Source organism: Panthera uncia (assembly GCF_023721935.1).
Source record: "Panthera uncia isolate 11264 chromosome A3 unlocalized genomic scaffold, Puncia_PCG_1.0 HiC_scaffold_11, whole genome shotgun sequence".
In the NCBI taxonomy this organism is placed as follows: domain Eukaryota; kingdom Metazoa; phylum Chordata; class Mammalia; order Carnivora; family Felidae; genus Panthera; species Panthera uncia.
In genome coordinates this window covers 92146807-92159614 of record NW_026057578.1, presented here as the reverse complement: position 1 = coordinate 92159614, position 12808 = coordinate 92146807, and the positions used below count along the sequence as shown (strand labels likewise).

General features: G+C 36.8%; 1 protein-coding gene and 1 long non-coding RNA gene across 5 annotated transcripts in view; one reads left to right on the top strand and one right to left on the bottom strand.

Annotated features, from left to right (window-relative positions):
- The window catches only part of LOC125937160 (lithostathine-like), a 224448-nt gene that overhangs the window by 4972 nt on the left and 206668 nt on the right, over positions 1–12808 (bottom strand). The gene's annotated exons all lie outside the window — the stretch shown is intronic.
- LOC125937161 (uncharacterized) overlaps positions 7803–12808 on the top strand; it is a 36866-nt gene continuing 31860 nt past the window's right edge. The window contains exons 1-2 of the long non-coding RNA XR_007462265.1: positions 7803–7863; positions 10129–10240. This is a non-coding gene — a long non-coding RNA (uncharacterized LOC125937161). The remainder of the gene's footprint in view (positions 7864–10128; positions 10241–12808) is intronic.

Here is a 12808-nt window from a genome sequence, read left to right as displayed (position 1 = left end):
TTTTTTTTTTTTTTTTTTTTTTTTTTTTTTTTTTGACAGACAGAGACAGAGTGTGAGCAGGGAGGTGCAGAGAGAGAAGGAGACACAGGATCCGAAGCAGGCTCTAGGTTCTGAGCTGTCAGCACAGAGCCCGACATGGGGCTGGAACCCATGAACTGAACGATCATGACCTGAGCTGAAGTCACAAACTTAACTGGCTGACCCACCCAGGTGCCCCTGGTATAAAAATTCTTAACAAAGAAGGGATAGATAGTAATTCCTTAAGATGATAAAGAAACCTACAGAGATTCAAAAATAAGACAATGGAACCATTTCCTTAAAAATCAGGAGAAAAAACATTCTATATTCCCTGATTATATTCAACAATACCATGTTATAAAAAGTACCCTGATGGGTGCCTGGGTGGCTCAGAGTCAGTTGAAGGGCTGAACATACAACTCTCTGTTTCAGCTCAGGTCATGATCTCATGGACTGGAGCCCTGCACTGGGCTGTGCACTGACAGCACAGAGCCTGCGTAGGATTCTCTCTCTCCCTCTTGATCTGCCCCTCCCCTCTGTATGCTCTCTCTCTCCCTCTTGAAATAAATAAACATCAAAAAAGTACACTTGGAAAGGATAAGGAATATTTAAACATGCAGGAGAACAAGGGGAATTATTATTTGTGTACATGATATATTTTCTCCATAGAAAACCCCAAAGAATCTCCAAACTGTTAGAATCAATGAGAGAATTTATCAAGCAAGAAAGAAATCAACATATAATTTCCGATTGAATTGTATTCCAGTAACAGAGTTAGAAAAGGTATTTTTAAGAAAGATATCCTACCAAGAAATATATCCAATAAAAAGCAGTGAAGAAGACCTAAATATATGGAGAAATCTATCATGTTTATAAAGAGAAACAATCAATACCCTAAAGATGCTTTGTCTATCTGTATTGATTAATGGAGGTGCAATTATAATACTAACAGGATATTCTTGGTAATTTGATAAACTAATATAAACATAGTCAACAAATTTCTGAATAAAAACAATGAGATTAGTAATTTTGTTTGACGATACATGAGTGAGTTTGAGCTCCAATTCTGTCTCTCTTTCTCCCTGCCCCCCCCCCAAAATAAATAAACATAAAAAAATTAAATTTGTTTGACCATACATGAGGACTTTTTACTATAAAGTATTATGTGGGAATAGCAAATTTGACCAGGAATAGAAGAGAGGGCCTAAAAATATAATTATGATTAATGGAAACTGTAAATATAAACAGATCATTGCTGATCAGTAACAGAGGATGGGCTAAATGATTTCAGTTAATTGGTTATCCATATGAACCAAAGTAATTAGAATCTATCTCTTAAAACACAAAAATAAAACGACAACCCCCCATTCCAAGAAAAAAAAATCAAGAGAATTGATGACTTAAATACAAAAAACCAAAAATGTAAAGTTATATAGGAGATAATTTAAAAACAATATTTTTGACTTTGGGTTTGGAATGTATTTCTTAACACAAAAGGCACACATTATTAAATATTGCTAAATATGACCACCTTAAAATAAAATACAAAATTAAAGTAAATGTATAAACGTGAATGAGAAAGAATGCCTCAGACACATAATTGACACAAGTGATATCTGGAGTATGTTAATAACATTAAAAATCAACAAGAACAAGAATAATCCATTAATTAGAAAAGTGACAAAACATGAGCATGGATTTCACTAAAAAAGAAGCAAAGTAAACAATACATATATGACACTATGTCAACTTCATTAGCAATGAGTGACATTCAAATTAAATTTAAATTTAAATTATAAAAATAAATTAAACAAATTAAAGTAAAATAAAACATAATACACCTGCTAGATTGCCAAAAAAGAAAGTTTTATTTCCCAAAATTTTGGTGAAGATTTGAAGCAATGAGTCCTCTGTATTTTTGATAGATGGTGGTATAAATTCATAGAAGCTCTTGGGAAAACTGGCATTGTCTTATATTCTGATTCTTAATCATTCAACTCCTAGGATTTTACAACTTTAATATGCATGCCAAGTGGTATATCCAGGAATGTTCATAGCATCCTTATTTACAATGGCAAAAAAACAAAAAACAAGCCAAATGTCCATTGACAGAGTTGGATATTTTGTGGTTTAAATAAGAAAAATAAAACATTACAGCAGTAAAAATGAGGAAATCACAGTTACAAGCATCAGTAAGGTTAATATCAAAGATATAATATTGATGAAAAATATCAAAATATAATATAGAAGATTATATAATGTATAATTTCATTTTTTTAAAGGCCCAAAACAAAATAAGACAATAATATATCATTTAGGTATATGTATATGCGTAATAAAGTTATACTAAGTAGGGGAATGGTAAATTCGTAATTCCAAACTGTTACATCTAAATCAAGGGAGAAAAAAATTAGTAGAATATGGATACAGGAAGATTAAAATATATTAGTAGTTATATATATTTTAAATTAGTAGGTATATATATTTATATATTTTAAATGTACTTGAACTTTAAAAAAATATTTTTAATCATATACATGTTACATATATTGTCTTCTACACATAAAATATATAATAGAAATTAAAGAAAAAATACTTAATTTTAATTGAACTAAGTAATGTAGGGAGACTAGAAATAATTTCAAATGGCCTTTAAATTATTGGAGTTAGCTCATAGAAATCAATCTAAAACAACTGTTGAACTTCAGATAAAGGTTCATGAAGATATTGGCCAGTCTACATTCATTTGAAGGCTTCACTAGGGTTGAAATATCCACTTCCAAGATGACTCCACTAACATGCTAAATTTGTGCTGGCCATTGGCAGGAGGGCTCATTTCCTCATCATATGGATCTTTCCATAAGGCTTTCAGAGTATCCTTTCAGCATGGTAATTGGCTTCCTCCAGCATGAGTGACCCAAGGAAGAACAAAGCAAAAACTTCAATGGCATTTAAAACAGCTTCAGACATTGCACATGGTCATTTCTGCAATATCTTATTGGTTCAGTGGGTCACCCCTCTCCAATATGGTATGGAATTACACAAGAGCATAAATACTAGGAATCAGGGTTCATTGGGCGCTACCTTAATAGCCTGTTATCAGAGTTGGAATCTGATACTTTATCAGTCACAAGCCAAAAATCATGTGTAAGGGGCCTGGTACTTTTTTTTCCCCTAGGAGACTCTTATGAATCTATGTAACATGTATACTTTGTACATGAGAGGAGGAATTTCACTCAATTCCATCCAGCGCCTTCAAACTCCAACTAAACTTGGATGTATTACTAGTCTACTAGTCTCACTAGTAGAAGAGACTAGTAGAAGATAGAGTGCTTATTTCCTATCATCTAAAGAATCTGATCCCTAGGGCCCTAGCTAGCCAACATGTTCAATTATAAACTGAATTTATCATCATTCTCTTGTTTAAAATCTTTAAACTATTTCTTCATTACATACTCTTGTGATTACCTCTTACTGCATAGCAACTATCCCAAAGTTAGTGGCTTAAACAACTTACTATTTTTTCTCATGAATCTGTGAGTTAATTGGGTTTACTTATGCAGTTCTCCCTTGGGCTTTCTCATGCGGATAATAGCTGGAGCTGAAGTCATATGAAGGATCATATGGAACAGACTTCAAATGTGATCACACAGATGGATGGTAATCGATGCTGACTGTTGGTCAAGAACTCAGTCAGGGCTGTTAACTAGAGTGTCAACACAGGGTCTTTTTGTGTGACTTGGACTTCTTATAGCATGGAAATTTCAGAATAGTAGGACTTATGTCACTGTTGGCTATGGATCCCAGAGGGCAAAGCAGAAGCTGTCAGTCCTCTTAGACCTAAGTTGAGCAATGCCATTATACAATTTCTACCATACTCTATAGGTCAAGCATGAGTTTATATTCCCCAGCATTAAGAACATTAAACATTCAGTAATGTTTACTGAATAAATTAATATATTAATGCATAATAATTTTTATAGTTATGGCAACTGCATTTAATTTCATAATGCTTTATGGTTTAGAATACTTTATTTCTCCCATTATTGTCTTATTTTGAGTAGACATCTTTATATTCCCCTCCTTGGATCTGTGTTTCTCAATTTTCCAATGAGGATGTTGGACAAAGAGCTCTCTGGGGGACATTCTACAATTCTATTGTTGGCCGGAACGCTGGAATATCATGAGTATGGGGCAAGAGAGCCTCTGGAAAATAGAGTTATTGTTCCCATATTAAAATATCAGATGATCTTTGGGAAGTCCATGTTCATATATTATTCCCTCAGAACAAGATTCCATCTTATTCCATTTGTGAGCAAGCTTTGTGAGAAGTACACTAGCATGAAACCAGTCTGGAAATGAAGCCACCACAGAGAATTTTCACTCTATTGTTTAGTATCAGCTATTAGAAACAACTTATTTCCAAAATGAAAACATGCATTCACTTAGCTGTCTGTGCATATTTGCATTAATATAAATAACTATCACATAGTATTTTAAGTTAAATAATTGTATTCAAATTGCAATAATTTATTAAGTTCTGTGAGCTCAGAATCTATGAGGCTTCAGAAGAAAGAACACTTTGCTTAAAGTGCTTAAAATTGCTACTGGCATATATGTGAAAAATTACCAGGGGAGAATCTGATCACTAGAAGGACACATTTTTTTCACAAAGTCTTTCAAAAATTAGTAAAACTTGATGGTGCTGTTTCTAATTCTTCTTTGTTCTAGGAATTAATTTGAGTCCAGTAAAGATAGCAATTTGGGTTATGACAAAGAGCAGAATAGGGACCACAGGTCAATGCAGAAATATATTCTATGGAGGAGAGTGTTCTGAAGGTTTATTTTTAGAGACCAGTTTACTAAAAGAAAAGAAATATCAAAAGCAGAAGGAAAATAGATAATCTGAAATCCCTCAAGGTAGGTGATCTTGTGGATTAGCTAGAGTTAAGAACCTGGAGTAAAGAAAGCTTTTGCTCCTTATGCCTCATGTTTCATGGTCTGAAGTGAGTTTAAAGAGGAAAGGAATTTCATAAAAAATTCTACTCAAAGCACAATGAATGATATCCAAGACTTTCCTTTTTTCACACGTCCTCCCTCCTTTTTATGTTTCATAGATCAATCTTAGTTGCTTATGAGAGAAAAAGAAAACATCAATAATATTCCATTGTAATCAAAAGAAAGATCAAGAGTCAGGGCAGAAGCAATATGGAGACACCAACCAGAGGATTAGATAGAGATGGACTTCTAGGTAAGGGAGGTAAATAACCAGACACCCCAAACTAAGTTGTAGGCAGAAAAGGAACGGCATGTCTCAAAGCTGGGATTGATCTAAAACAACTGAGAATGTCAGAGAAAGAAACACTCGTAAGACAAATTCACATGGACAGTGCTCTCAGGATATGGTAAGAAGTACCAGTCCCAGCCCTCAGGAAGTACTTGGAATTAGGTGACTCAACCAGAGTAGGGAACCTTGGGTGTATGTAGTAGGGGAAAATGTGAGTTTGGGATTCCCAGTAGGATTTCTAGGCTTGAAATTTTCTGAGAGAATATGGATGCTTTAAGGTTATTATACTCTCTTTCCTACTCATGATTTTTCCTTGGGCCTCAAGATACTCGTTCCCATGTACGTTTCCAGATAATGGGCTAGTGGAAGGGAAATCAGTGAGGCATAGTGCCTCACTATTTAGGCTCCCAGGGAAAACAAACCCACCTCATGGGGTTTTGGTGGGAATTAAAATAATGTCTGGATATCTTTAAGCATGGTGCCTAGCACATATAATCACATAATCAGTGGCAGCTAACAATTTTATCTTCAGTGTCTGGTAGTGCCATAATAGATGCCCAATAATTTTCAGTGGAATGGCATAAATGCATAACTATGATCTACAGATGGAGGTTTCAGAGAAGTGACTCCTCTGAATCATTTCATAGCTTAGCTATTAGTTGCAACCATTTTGATCTATTCTTTAACCTTTAACAATGTTCTCTTGAGAACTTCAGGAGAGCAATGTTTGTCCAGCCTTCTTCATTCTCTATATATCCTTAAATACAATGAACTAATATTTATTTTAAAAAAGTATTCAGATGTTATTAATTCAAGAGAGCACTTTACTCATAAATTCATTGTTATCAGAGAACTGCCAGACTAATTTGTGCAGGAACTCATCTAATAATAGCTACTATTTTTTTCAGCATTAATTTTGTGTCTGGCATTGTGCTAAGAGTTCTACATAAATTATCCTATATCATATTCATATCATCATTATGAAAGAGCTATGTTTTCCTTCATTTTTCACATAAGAAAACAAAACTTTGGAGAGGTTAAACAATTTGGTTATGGTTTCCCAAAAGTAACAGAATGGGGATTAAAACCCAAACATCAAAGCTATGCTTTTAATCACCATTACACACATCTTGTGGAGGGAAAAGATGTTGTTTTTCTATAAAAAAAAAAAAAGAAAATAGAGCACTGGCCTTTGCTGCAAGGCCATTAACTTCTGCACCACGAGACAGGAAATATTTTTCCGAAGATGTTCAATTTACTATTGGGATGGACCTGACATTTAGAAGACCAGAAAATCAGGCATTGAGGAGATTGAATACACCAGGGAAATTCTGTGACCAACAGCCATGTGTGATTACTTGTTAAGCTACATTAACCTAATGGACACTAAGAAAAAGAATGTGTTCAGTAGAGTTATCAGATTGTCTTTACTTAAAATACAAAACCATCAATCCTTATTTCTAGAAAAGAACTGATATTGTTCCTGCTCACCCTGTAAATCACCCAAATGCTGAGAATTCCAATTTCCCTTTATGTCGACATTTGTCTAAAATCCCAATACCACCCATATTTTCTTTCTTTTTTTTTTTTAATTTTTTTTCAACGTTTTTTATTTATTTTTGCGACAGAGAGAGACAGAGCATGAACGGGGGAGGGGCAGAGAGAGAGGGAGACACAGAATCTGAAACAGGCTCCAGGCTCCAAGCCATCAGCCCAGAGCCTGACGCGGGGCTCGAACTCACGGACCGCGAGATCGTGACCTGGCTGAAGTCGGACGCTTAACCGACTGCGCCACCCAGGCGCCCCATATTTTCAATAAATCCTCAAAACCACCCTGTATGTTAGGCATGACAGATGTTAATTAATTATTTCCACATTACAATGAACAATTCAGGAACAGAGAAGGAGCCTGATTCAGTCTGTGACACAGCACATTAGTGACCAAGTCAGGATGAGAACTTAATTCTACTCCTGAGTTCATTCTTCTTGACACTAGACCCTGCACTATATTTTAACTAAAATTCTTCAGACACTCATCAGCAATGAGCTAAATTCTGAAAAAGATCCAATTAATTGCTCTTTGACATGATAGGTTTTTGAAAGGTTTCACCTCAGCTGATGGATTCATTAATTTCAGAACATCTTATTTGCTTTCTGCTAATGGAATTTTCAGAAGGTGATTGGTTGGTTACCTTTTCTAAGCCTCATGCAGAGTTTAAATGTCATTCTATACAAAGATATTTACTGCATGGAATACTAGTCTAATTAATTTTTGATTGCAACTAGGAATTGTTCCATGTCATTCTTGTCATTAAGTTGCACTGTGAGTCTTAATAATGTCACTGGGATTTATTGGGTAAGTATAGGTGCTAACATATGTGAATTTAGGTACACATATGTGCAAACATCAGTTGAGAAAGGTTGTCTTGCTTTACGAAAATTAAGACATGTGTTTCAAGATTTTTTCAGGTGGTAACTTTTTCTACAATTGTTCTGGTTTTAGGTAATACAAGAGCTTGATTGCAGTATATTCCGGGAAATCCTTCTGGACTGGGAAGGTATGATAATCAACATGGCTAAAGAGTACAGAGAAAACTTTTTAAGAGAACAGCTCTTCCAAATCCAGGACAGCAAATCCAAGGAATGGGTACAAACAGAAGTCCATTAGACACAGCTTTCTTCATCTTAGGGGATGGATTGAGGATAAATGTTAAGCCCTGGGAGCTGAAGTAGTTTTAGGCCTCAGAATTTGGAAGATCTGAGGCTATACAAGGACATATTAGGAGTATTAGGGAAAGGTATCGTCAGTCATAAAGAATAGATATTCAAAACTGAACTATGAGCCCCTGCTGAGCTCAGGTGCAAATAATGAAATGAAGGCTGAAACCCAGGCAAACTGAATAGCCTAATGGTTTGTGGGAAAGTAATTTTTCTCAAGGGTAACCTGAGGATTTACTCCACAGTTGGTAGCTTCTAGGCTGGAAGAGTAAATTCAAATTCTATAAGATAGTGGGAAGATCTATGAGAACAGTGGCTACCTTTGTTAGGACTGGTTCTGTGTCTGAGATGGATGAAACCAGTGCGGAGAAATGATATTTTCACCAAGCCATGTTTTCTCCAGCTTCAGGCACTCGACACAGGTTCATCTTTCCTTATGAAACACTCATCTGCTCCTTCCTTCATATTTTCCCCAGCTTATTCCTAATAATCACTTAGGTTCTGGCTTAAACATCAGTTCTTCAGGAAGAGTGTTCCTGAGGTCCTGTCTAGATAAGGTTCTTCTGCTACATGTTCCCATAACATACTGTCTGCACTTTATTGCAATTATTTTTCTATTTTCCCCTCTAGGCTTTAGGCTCAGTAAAGGAAAAGACTACAGTTTCTTGTTTACTGCTGTCTTCATCCTTAGCATTGGGTCTGGCCTGAATCTCAGCCAACTAAGACTTACAAGTTAAAGACCCAGGCCATATGACTGTATTGTTGGAGCTGAGGCTAAAATCCAGGTTTCCTGACTTATAATCCATTGGTATTCAGTACAGATAGAAAGAATTTTCCAATAGAAGATTTGGTGTTATTAGTCCAATACACCATTTGGCTTGTTTAGATCATCAGTGAATTTACTCTTAATGTGTTTGGTGTCAATTGTCCATTCCTGAGAAAGAGTGTTCTCATGACCCATTCTAATCCACAGGTATGATACAATAATCTAGTGATTAATGATATAAAGATGATTTGAGAAAACTATGATGTAACCATGGATAAACAGATGATATTAACATTATTTTTTTCAAAGTGCTCTACATCTCAAGTTTCATCTTGCTTTCTAATGAGATCAGTTGGACTGAAATCCCACAAACTGATGTCCAAACAACTCATGACTCACTCAAAGTCAGCAGCAGAGCTGAAACTGGCGTCTAATACCCTCAAAACAAATTTTCCTATATAAACTTTTAGTGATGCTCATTGTGGTGAACATTTATATTTTTCTATTAAATGAACAGGTGGACAGCTCTACGTACTCTATTTCATTAAGAGGAAAGACCAGTAGGAACTTGAATCCTTGGATGTTTGTTCCTTAGCGCACTACGGCTTAGTATATATGGTTTGAGGAAAGTCAAGGATTTGACTTTGTAGCCCACCAGCTGTTCATAAATGCAAGCACTCAACTTTCAGGGGGTGAGCATAACTCAGTAAGACATTATATTTACCGGGGATATGAGTCACAGTTCAGCACTACTAATGGGGACTAAAGAGTGGTCAGGGACATTGCTTTCAAATGGAGAAGGCAGCAGGAAAAGCTCCAAGTGTTTGAATTATTTAGCAGAACATGCTTACCTTGGTGTTGGCTTAAGCTCAAGACAAAAGCAGAGATCTTTGAACCAGTGATTATAACCATTAATCACCCCTCTCCCCACCATAACCAATGTCTCATGATACCCTAAAATGGATTTTAATCCTCTCACAGGGGGAATGGTTGGTGGCAACTAAGTAGTTTTGTCCCTGTGGTTATACACTTTATATATGCTTTAGATAAAGTGTTAAGGTCCTTTCTTTCACCTCATAAAATCAGAATGCAACAAGCAAGGCAACCATGGAGCTGTTATTTAACAGCATATTTACTAAATTTCTCCCAGTAGCAAGTGATCATCATGGATGTGGTGCTATTTTCTGAGGGAACATCAGGTTCTATCCATAGTGAAGTTTTGAAGAAGAGTGAAAAACTGAGAGTTTCAGGTCAGAAACAGTATCCACCTGAACATTCACAGTTTCTGGATACGTGAACAAAGTCAAGTAACTTAACTTCTCTGCATCTCTTTTCTCAGTGATAAAATGGAGACAAATCTCAGATTCTTCTGAGGCTCAAAGAGAAACACTGACTTTCTCCACACTGCACGAGGGTAATGAGGCTGGTGTAGTCTTTGGATCCAGTCATCTGTAAGTTCACATTCTACTTTATTCTCCTACTGACTGTGTGTCTGAATGCTGCTAACCTCATCTCAGCCTTAGTTTTTAAATTTGTTTCCTCCATAAAATGGTGATGTCAACATCTAACACCCAGGCTTTTTTTTATAGGATGAACAAATATTTGCTATTACCTAATAGCTTCTACATCATGACCACTTTCCATGCCTACTCTTCCTTCCCAAATCCCTTTTGCCTGTAAGTGTAAGATGCCTCATTGAGGCCCACAGCTATCTATTACTTTTCATCTTCTCATGAAGCCCGGTCCAACCTACTCCAGCTGAAATCCATCTTGAGGACCAGAATTTGTTTATTCCTTACCCTGGAATTATAAACCCCTACTTTGTTTCTCTGAGATAAAAATTAAGTAATTTTTCAAATTAACTGCTTAATGAGATGTTATAAGACCTTTATGGAGACATTATTCTTAAAAGAAGTTTTTTAACGTTTATTTATCTTTTGAGAGAGAGGGGGGGGGGGAGGGACAGAGACACAGAATCTAAAGCAGGCTCCAGGCTCCAAGCTGTCAGCACAGAGCCTGATGTGGGGCTCAAACCCACAAACTATGAGATCATGACCTGAGCCAAAGTTGGATGCTTAACTGACTGAGCCACCCAGGCTCCCCGTGGAGACATTATTCTTTAAGCAAGAGCAAATGTGCTCATTCTGTGCACCATGGCAAGCTACCCAGGAAAATCTTTCTTCTTTCTTTCCTCTCTCTCTCTCTCTCTCTCTCTCTCTCTGTGTGTGTGTGTGTGTGTGTGTGTGTGTGTGTGTGTGTATTAGTTATGTAGGTATTTATGAAGCGTACGGTTTTCCATGGACCTTAAAAATGGTCCACATGAAATATTCATGTGATACTAGAGATTTGGAGCTCATTCAACATTTACTTAGCTAATGTATGGGAAGTCATCATACTCAAACTATATTCATTTGTATGTGGGAATTTCTGGGAGTTTGAGGGTACACATAACTATAACCCAAATTTCTCTAATTGTGGATTTGAATGGAGTCCCTTTAGGAACAAAAATTTGAAATTCACTGGTTTTTGACCACTCTTGCTGATACAGAGCCTTCTGTAAAATCTCTCTATCCCTTCATGTCACCTCAAGACCTTCTGCAGGTTCATGGGGTTACCTCAAAAGTGCTTGTGGGCAGGTCTTCTGATATTGCAACTCCAATTTCCAGAGAGGGTCTCCACTGAAGTCTCCCACCAGGCACTAACACTGATGCATAGTTTTCAAAGGGGCGATGTCACTAATGCTCACATGACAGCCTATAACATGCAGCCAAAAAGTGTGTGTGAGATAGAGGAAGGGAAGATGGACCTTCCCACTTCATGGTATACACTGAGGGAGGATTTCCAATGCAGTGCCAACATCTTTACTGCTTTGGGATCTCTCGTGCCTGAGACCCACTGTTTTTTTGTTTTTTTTTTTTCTTTTTTTTTAATATTTATTTATTTTTGAGAGAGAGAGAAAGAGAGAGAGAGACAGAGACAGAGTATGAGCTGCAGAGGAGCAGAGAGAAGAGGGAGACAGAATCGAAAGCAGGCTCCAGGCTCTGAGCTGTCAGCACAGAATCCGATGCAGGGCTCGAACCCATGAACTGTGAGATCATGTCCTGAGCTGAAGTCAGATGCTTAACCGACTGAGCCACCCAGGTGCCCCTGAGACCCATTGTTCCAATGATGTTTACTGACCCAGCCATTTCCGTCTCTGGCTAGACAGCTATCTCTCTCTCTTGAGGAACAGACATGGATCTGAGCAATGGGGCTGGGGCAGGTTTCGTGTAATGATTATGACACCTTATTCAGAATCCCTCCTCTTCTTTCATAACTCAGGTTTTGTGACAGTCAGACTTGTCTGCCCAATCCTCTTTTCTTGGTAAATTCTCTCCCAAAAGACTCCTCAACCTCCTACAAACAAATAATATTATGACTGGCTGGAGCATTTCCAGATATATTCTGAAACATACCTGAACCCAAGATCTAGACACAGCTTAGGCTCAGTCTGATACTTGGAGGATAAAGCTAAAACTAAGAATCCAGGAAAAATGTTACGTGCTTACTTCAGTATAGGAATGGTAAGAATAGGAGTTAAAATGTGATAGAGCTGATAGAGATGGGGAGACCAGTCAGGGGTTGCAAATGCTATATGGACAAAAAAGAATGTATACCCAAACTACTAACACAAGAGTATTAGTGATGCTTGATACATGCACCTGATCTTATCATTTTATTATTTTTCCAATGGTTCCTTGGTATAAGAAACGAATGTTAGTAATCGAATTTACATGTGATGAAACTGAGCCTCAGGGAGGATACATGGCCTTTCCAAGTGTACACATTTAGTGAGATGTAAACCTAGTTAGAGTCTAGGTAACAGTAATATATGCACCTGGATGACAATTTTGATTATGGGAAGTGGAGATTATTTTGATTTTGGATATGTTAGTTTAAGTTTTTAGCAGGAATTCCAAGAGGAAATGTGAGGCTCAAGGCTAGGAATAAGGTCAGGTTTCGAGTTTCACAGTGGAGTC